We start from the raw sequence: 9378 nt of genomic DNA, 5'->3' as shown, positions 1-9378 counted from the left end.
ATGAACTTCCCCCCACCCCAACATGCAAGGCTTGTTCAGCAGCCTTGTAAAATGAGGGGCCTCAAACTTGCCTTATACCTTTTATCTGTTTTCTTTCTATTCATATTAAAACTTTACTTATTAATTTCATCAGCTAATATTAAAGAAAGTTTTGTACATTATATACCACACTTTGAGGTATATATATATATTAATGTAGGTACCTTCATGTGTATGTCTAATTATATGCTATATATACACACATCTAAATATATATATGAAGTGCATGTATAAATAAATAACATCTACACTTATGCATATTTCTACACTTTTATATGTAAAATCATACATAGAAATAAAAATTTATCAATTTTTTTTTATTCTTTATTTTATTCTTTATTTCATTCTTTTTTTTTATTATTCTTTTATTTATTTCTCTATATTAACATTTTGTGGTCTGAATGGGCAGTCAATCACAGGGTCATGACCTTGTCAGAAATGGCAGCTCCCCACCATAAAAGAGCAGCTGAAACAACATTGCAGCCCCAGTGTATTTAGTGAAAGGAGTATTGCTGCCATTATATGCTTCCAGCGTAGACAGAAAGGGGAGGCTTGTCCTGACACCCAATCACAGGGCTACCTGAAAACACGTGAGGTATGATAGTGTCACAAAAAGCTATCAGCCAATCACAAAACAGTATGAAAACATGGGTTACAACATCTTACAAAATGGCAGCTGCCATAAAATGGTGGCTGAACAAAATGGTGGCCCCTGTGTATGTAGTGGGAAGAGGCTTCCTGTTGTGAGGTACTTCTGGGTAAACTGGATGGAGCAGCTGGTCCTGCCAGCCAATCACAGGATATTCTGTCAACATGTGGGGTATGATATTTTACAAAATGGAGACCCCACAGGGGCAGAAAGAGGTGGAATAAAGAAACCACACGACTGGAAGAGGGGAGGGACTTCTGGTGCAAGGAGGTCATGTGATGGCCAGCAGGGGCGGGGCTTCCAGGGAACACTTGGTTGGGGGGCACCTCTCACTTCTTTTAGATAAAGACTGTCCATATGCTACTTAGATCACACAGGACAGTTAATCCCTGTTTCTCAGTTCTTAGACCAAAAATAAAGTAGAGCTGGGTGTGACACCTTAGGAACAGGAGAGGGGTAGAGTTTAGGAAGAAGAGCTCCAAGTATCACAGAGGTAAAAATGCAGAAAAGCCAAAAACATGAACATTTTATTGTTTCATGTTAAAGCTATTAAACAGTGAGAGATTTGTTTCAGCAGAAATAAGGGAGCATGCTTAACATTCTCTTACTGCAAGACTCAACTATTTTATATCAAAGCATCAGTTTAACATGAACATTATCTGGTTGAATAGGATACATACTGCAAATGCCTCTTTTCAGAAGCTAGAATCCAATTCCTGAAATGGATCTATCACAGCTTATTTTTTATAACATTTCTTAGTAAATTAGGAACATCTAGTTCTGGGGAGTTTTTTTGCTTCTCCAAGAAGAAAAAAGCACTATTCTGAAGAGCAGACCAAACATTTTAACTTAACAGAAGTACCCTCTATTTTCTTTCTTGCTAACAAGTGAAATGGGATGACGTTAACACATTAACAGGTAAAACATTAAATTCTGTGTTTCAGTGTACATACAGTTAAATTCACTTCCATCAAGCAACTTTTTTCCTGCCTTAGTCAGACAGGATCACAGAATAAACTGTTTGAAATTTAGGTGAAGTCCAAGCAATAGCTAACTTCCAGTAAGTGACAGAAAAAGTTATAGTACAGTAATCACAACAATTCCAAAACAATTCATGATATTTATCATAGAATAAATCTGTAGTAGCCTTTACTAATTTGTGTACATCTACTAATATAGTTCATATCTAGCTGCATTCTCTAGCACCATCTGGGAATGAAAAGAATTCTTTGTACAGTGACTTCAGTATTATATATTTAAGAGTGAGATCTGGAATACAGCATATTTTGGTCAGTTAGAAATATTTTGGAATGTATTAAAACCAAACCTGAAAATCTGTGAACATATTTTTAAATTTGGTTATTTACTGAAATAACAGAACTTATGTCCGTCCAATCTGATACTGTATCAGGTTGTATTGACACTGGACCAGCCATTACCAGCAGTTGTCTACACAAGGAAAAAGCAACACTGACTTCTGTTTTGAAGTACTGTATTTTCAATCATTTACTTCCTGATTATGGCTGTGAAACTACGAACTTGTGCATTTATTTTAATCTCTTTTTCAGTGTAAAACCCTATATTCACATGCTTATTGGTGAAAAAAAAGTGTCTTTATGTGATTTTATAACTGCTGTGTTTTCTACAGATTACCTACTTATAGGCCTCATTGTGTTTTCCTCACTTCAAAGCCAGCCTGCAAAAATTATCCTTTGAAACAATGGAAATTCCTTAGATTCACATAACACTTCAGAAAGTTTGATTTAATGCTATGACATAGTTGAGAGTCTTTGATCAAAGAATTTCACAACCTAAGCTTGTAAAATATTCAAACCAATCTCTTTGTTTCTGCAGTGCATTCATGAAACAGTCTGCTAGCAGTGTTCAAATTCTAGACTTTTTAAAAGCAAACTGTTGATTCAAAAACAAATCTTTTTTTTTTCTTTAAGAAATCGTACCTATAGCAAGCACAAAAAGATTGAAATATAAAAATGTAATATTATCATATTATAAGGTTTGGCAGTAGCTAGTAATTCATTTAAGAGGTCTAAAACCTTGATTTTCTGTTACTCAATTTTTTGAAAATCTTTTTCAAGGAGTGGAATTTTCCAGATGCTTGGTCTTAGCTTTTGGTCAAATTGATTTGGGTTTGGGAATTTTTCTATAAAATACATTTTCCATTGTACATATGTGTAAAGAAAGGTGTATACATTATTTTTCCTTAGTATGTTCCTATTAAAGTGCTTAAGCCAGAAGCTTCACAGCTAACCAAATTGTTGAAATACTTACCCAATCAGAAAAGCAATGTGAAATGGAGAAAACATATAGAGTATTTTTAACATTTTAAATTGTCTGTAGGTAAATTTTCACCATAGGTCCAGCCCAGTAAATTGAAAAAAATAATGTAATATCTTCCAGATTAAATTAAGTTTAAGGAATAATAATAATTAGCAGAAAATATATCTAAGACAGGAAATTGGAATAAAACTCCCGGCCACTGAGAAATTAATTTCTACAGCAGTTTCCAAGCTAGATAGCATGAGAAAAGGCGCTAAAATGCTTTAGAACTATGCTTGGGTGGCATATAGAAAGGATTGTATGGCAAAATTGGAATTACAAGAAACAGAAATTAAGCTAATTAGTTAAGTAATTATGTTTATGCATTGCTTCAGCCTGACTAGGGTCACCCATAACCGTGTAGTAATAGGACGTACCAATTTTGGGTTTTTTCTGTTTTTCTTTCAGTGGCATAACATGGTTGTGGATTTTTGTTTTTATTATGAGTCCTATGTTTGTTAAATTGCTGGGGAGGATTACATGGCCTTGGCAGGGTGGCACCATGTAAAACAGACGATCTGTAGAATTTTATGAAGCTGCATAACTGATTACTCTGACAATATCCTAGACTCAACCACCCAAGCAGACATCCCTTCCAGTCTTCTGTTCCACTGTTCTCAGCATGGCCTGCATTAAGACTTCAGACACTGTTTTGCCTGTTGAGGGAGTTTTGTTAGAGAGAAGAGGTGGGGAAAGGATTAAGAATGTTGAGAAGAGAGAGAATAACATTGTGCCATTACAAACTTCACAGGGCACCCATATCTGGAACATTGTGTGGAAGTCCCTCATGGTCAAAAGGATTTAGTAGATGTGCAAAAGTTTCAAGAGAGCAAAGATGATCTAAGGCCTAAAAAGGCTCCCATAAAGGCTTATGATGTAAGTAGTCAGCCTCCAAAAAAGACAAGGATTTTAATCAATTATTCACTATTTCTTCCCATTTAAGAACTAGGGGGCAACAAATGAATCTATCAGACAGTAGGCAGTGTTTCTTCATGCAATGTATAGTTATATAGCATATGTCATGGTTAAGCCCCAGTAGGCAGCTAAGCCCTCCACAGCTGCTCGCTCACTCCTCCACAGGGGGATGGGGAAGAGAATCAGAAGGGTAAAAGTGAGAAAACTCATGGGTTGAGGTAAAGACAGATTAATAAAGGAAAAGCTGCATGCACAAGCAAAGAAAAATGAAGAATTCATTGACTACTTCCCATCGGCAGGCAGGTGTTCAGCCATTTCCAGGAAAGCAGGGCTTCATCACATGTAACGGTTACTTGGGAAGACAAATAACTCCAAACATTCCTCCTTCCTCCCCCCCCTCCTAGCTTTTATTGCTGAGCACAACATCATATGGTACGGGATATCCCTTTGGTCAGTTGGGGTCAGCTGTCCCAGCTGTGTCCCCTCCCAACCTCCTGCCCACCCCCAGCCTACTCACTGGTGAGGCAGTGTGAGAAGCAGAAAAGGCCTCGACGCTGATCAACACTGTTTTGGTCATAAACCCAAAACAGAGCACCATATGAGCTGCTATGATGAAAATTAACTCTATCCCAGCCAAAACCAGTACAGTATAGTATGCAGAATCTATGTCACAGTATGCTGTAAATGCTAGTGTCATGGGAGCCACACCTGGGCTGGATGAGTTCAGGAGGAAACCACCAGAGGCTTCTAAATATCCACTTACCATTTCTTGTGGCAGAAATTGCTGGAGGATGGGAGAGAACTCCAGAGAAGGATCACATATGCTTTCCCTCTTCTCCCCTGCTGTGGACAGCCACTGTTGACCACTGCTGGAGGCAGGACAGGTGAGCCCGACCGACCTTTAGTCTGACACAAAATGATTACTATTTTTAGCAGACCCGCACACCATGTTTACAAGCAAATTGCAGTCTTACACATTGACATAATATAATAATGATCTCTGCTTAGTTCTTTATTCCTAATAAATCCTAGCACAAGTGACATCTCAATTATCACATTTCATTACAACTCCTAGATAATTTTTCTCTTTTTCCCCAACTGAGTTCAAAACATGGCTTAAAGCACTCCTCATAAAGAAGTAAAATATTTCTTTCACAGTAGGATGGCTCAAGAGACAATTTGAGATCCAGTTAAAGAAGGAACTAGTTACTAATAACGAATGCTTTAATTAAGGTCTGTTTCTTTTGTTTCCTGGGTACTATTGTTATGTTCTTCAATGTGATAAACTTTTATTAGAACAAGCACGCCTCTCTAATCCTTGCAGATAAAACAAGGTCAGAACATGGACAGTTGTAACATCTGCATGAGTTAGCACTCAGGGCTCTGGGATGTGTGAATTGCTTAATGGGTTGTTAACTCAGATGTGCATTGATAATAACTGAAAGATCAACTTGTCAACATTACTTATTTGGCCACTGATCAAAGCACTATAAGAGGATGAGGGAGATAATATGAAGGTCAGAATAATTTTCTGTGGGGATTTCACTTTGGCACATGAATATTGTTACTCCCTAATAGGTTACTGGGGAAAAAAAAACAATTAAGAAACCCAGGGTAAGCCAATAGCACAGAATTAGTCGTGGAACACCATTTCAAGCAGGGAACCAGTCTGAGCCCATGCTGCATTTAAAACTCGCTGGTGAGCCCAAGGAGTCAAAAGCACAAGATAAAATCTTGTTCAGGGCTCCGAACAGGTTCTCATTTTGGTGTCTCATATGTGTGAAACCTAATTTACAATTCCTAGAGTTTCCTTGAGTTCAAGACCTACTATCCTAGAAACATTCACTACAGAAGTCCCTATGGCCTAGTTATGCAAGGAACTCTGTAATAGAATAAAACAATGGCTGCCCAGGAGAATTTTATCTAATATAATATCTAATATTATTTTGAAGGCAGGCGTAGAGCAAAGAAGAAAGAAGGTTTCATTCAGTTTCAGTATTCCAATGAAATGACTTAAATGTTACCAGCTGAATGTTTTTGTTTCATTATGTAGGTTCCTGTTTTCATGATTTTTTTTTCTTCTTTTAAGCAGAATTTTGTTATGAAAAGAGCTTGATGAAAAGAAAATAGAAGACGGCAGACTGTGAGTGGCCAACCTTGGGGCAAAATCATCCACAAGAATCTATGAACTGACTGTGACAATGACTGAAACAGGCACAACATTTCCATAAAACAGTTCAGTCTCCTGCAAGATTTTCACTATCATTTTATTAACAGAACGTCACAATTGTTAAAATTAAAAAGATCAAAAGTGCACAAGCTTTGCCAGGGAATATAGCACCCAAGTATGCCCTCTTACATTCTGTCCAATAAAGGAAAACAGAAAACTAAAGCCACTATACTACCAACTACAAAACTTGGCCAAAAAAAAAGTAAGTTCCTCTTCAGTGTACCAGTAGGTTCTGTCAGTTACCTTTAAGGAAAAGAGAAAATAAATCACATGCCAATGACAACAGCTTATCTATAAAGGAGGTGTTGCATGTATTCAGTTTCTCTAATAAGAAAAACATCTTATTTCTCTTATATTAGTGGTTTTGCTTCTCTTAGATGGCTTTGCTAAAAGATACTGCAATTCTACTCAAGTATACTATATCAAATCTATTTTTTTGCAAAAAGAAAAATTATATAGCCAATGTGTCAACAATGATTTGTGGGATATAACTGAGCAGGTACAAGTTTTAGAGGTTTCTAGGAAAACCCAGGGTATGTGGTATTGAGTTGTATCTGTCACCTTGAATCCCTGCAGCATCAGGCATGTTAAAACAAAGCTCCTGTCCTACCACATTGTGGGTTCAGACATATCTGAACAAATAAATCACTGTAATACACAAAAGCATCTACAAAACATGGTTGTCACCCACTGACATTTATTAAGCAAAACACTGGCAGCAAAAATACATGAATATGCAACTATTTATATTTAAAAAGACATATATGTCAAAATGGAAAACACAGTGTGATCTGGGATCTCATTACCTACTACAACTTAAGGGAAATGATGCAACATTCCCCTCTAATGGAAAACAATATTTTTAAACAGTGGAATCACAAGGTGTAGTTTCACCATCAAAAGTTTTCTTTTAAGGTAAGAGTAAATTATCGAGAAATGGAAAACAAATCCTCTAAATTTCAGAAGATCACCAGGTTATTCCTGAAAAGGATTTTTCCAGCAAAAAAAATCAGGTCAGTATAAAGCAGTTGGCTACCCACTCTTCCATTTGCACATAGCATTGCTCTGTGGATGCTACCACTGGACTAAAAATGAAGATACTCAGGGTGCTCTTCCATTAGCATTCTAGTTCAGAATATGAGTGCCTGTTGTTGTGAATTTCTGATCAGCTCTGCTTACATTCATATTGTGGAGCAGTCTTGGAGCACACAAATTGGATTGCTTTCAGATAAAACTAAAACAGAAGCTGTGCCCCAGAGTGACATACACCTACTGCATTCAAACCAACAACAGGCGTTCAGTGCAGAGCGGAGCTAGTCTGAAGTAACACAACGCCCTGCAGATGAACATGATGTGGACATTGGGTCCTTATCACCACCTGTTTTGCTTTCTGATCTGGTCCAGTTGCACTATTTGCTCATATGGATATACTCTCAGTTAGCCAAAATGGAGGTACACAGACTTACCTATTTCTTTTCTTATACCCTTGCATGACCCTAAAACAATGTTGTGATAAATTATATAACAATAAATCACAAGTGCAACTCCTTACATGTACATTTAAAGAGTTCGGTAAGGAATGCCAGTACATTGCAAATTTAAAAACCAAGAACATTAATAACATGAGAGGATAGAAAGCCTATCTCCTGTTGTGCTTACTTTTTCAAATAGAGCTAATGATACTACTGGAATGACCTATTTAATATAACCAGCTCTTTACAAAGTTGGAATTGCAGTATTTTCCATAGCTTAGACATGCTAAAGTATTTCACAAAGTTACAAACTGAGAAGAAGTTTTGCTTCCATACAAAGAAAACCTGGGGAAGATTCTTGTATACAAATGCCATTTCAATGCACGCGCTTCTGAAGGACATTATCATCCTGCAGTGCTATCATCCTGCCTCAGTTTCCTCACAGGGTTCACTAGAGGTAGGAATTATCCCTCCACTTTAAGTGTTACAGTCTTCTCCCAGAGGGACAGTGTGCACTTGGTCAAAACTTAATTCCTTGACCAAGACTTTGGCCCAGAGATTTTAACCCACTCAGTAACAGAGAAGCCAATTGCTATAGCCCACAGGTCCCCTACTCTTGAAGATTGCGGAAAGCAATTATCTAGGTCATATCTAATTCATCTTAACAAGGAGGCCAGACTTCCCACATACAAGATGCTTCCATTCAAAGACAGGATACGCACCCTTTGGTAATCAGGTTTCCTTTCTTTTAAGACTACTGCCCAGCCCAAACGCAGCAAATTTTATCCAGCTGAGTTCTACACTTCAAACTCCTTGATAATTATTAAAGGTTTGAAAAATGCCACAGATTGTGGCAAAAAAAAGGCATACGAGTGAAAGAATAATGGATTTCCAGATTACCAAGTTCTTCTAAATAATACTTTGAAATCATAAGCATTAAGGAGGTTGAGGACTATGAATAATATCTTCCCCAAAAAACAGTGTTTTACTTAATACAAAACCCTTAAAGTAGATGCCTGGAATTTAATTTAGTATGGATTCAGAAGTAAGAGTGCCACCTAGTGAGTCAGTGTTACCATACTCCTTCTCGAATTTATGGGAAATCCCCCACCCGTATCTTTGAACTGGGGGGAGAGTTTTTGGGAGGTGTCTTCATATTTTTCTTTATGCTGTAGTACATAGCAGAAACAGAAGTTAAGAGCTTGATGCAGAAATCACTGGGGAGAGATTCTATAGGCTATGTTATTCAGGAGGGCAGACCAGGTAATCACAAACCATCATCGTCCTTAAAATCTATTAAGGTCATTCATTTCAGCTGGCAAGCTCTGACAGGCTGGAGAAAAGGGATATTCAGCAGTGATGTTAATATATATTCTGTTTCTCTTACATATGTGCTAGTATTACTTCATCTTGTGAAATTCAAATAGTCCTTGAGGACAGACTCCATCTTTCTCCATAAATGTACCTAACTCAGCTGGTAAGTCATTCATTCAGAGCACAGATGGGAATGGCGCAGATGCTCTCCGGTCTAAACTTAAATAATAAAATTCCTGTTGAATCTCACCAACGTGCAACACGTAAAACTCTGTGAATTACTGTTCATTATTTATCATCAACTACAATCAGTAAAGCAAAATACTCCGAAGTCTGACTAATATTTGTAAAGGAGAAGTTTATACTGAGACAACAGCAGTGTATACTCTGTTCCTAAGGGAAAATATAATCCTCGATCTGTC

The 9378-nt window shown here is 37.3% G+C and overlaps 1 long non-coding RNA gene across 1 annotated transcript; it reads left to right on the top strand.

The window, feature by feature from the left end:
* The first annotated feature begins 3410 nt into the window (after window positions 1–3410).
* On the top strand, window positions 3411–6448 carry LOC142081352 (uncharacterized). Its single transcript, XR_012673309.1, has 3 exons — window positions 3411–3901; window positions 4719–4824; window positions 6033–6448. It is a non-coding gene; the product is annotated as an uncharacterized LOC142081352 (long non-coding RNA).
* The last annotated feature ends 2930 nt before the right edge of the window (window positions 6449–9378 follow it).

Source organism: Calonectris borealis, chromosome 3 (assembly GCF_964195595.1).
Source record: "Calonectris borealis chromosome 3, bCalBor7.hap1.2, whole genome shotgun sequence".
Lineage (NCBI taxonomy): Eukaryota > Metazoa > Chordata > Aves > Procellariiformes > Procellariidae > Calonectris > Calonectris borealis.
This window is presented reverse-complemented; position numbering and strand designations above follow the sequence as displayed.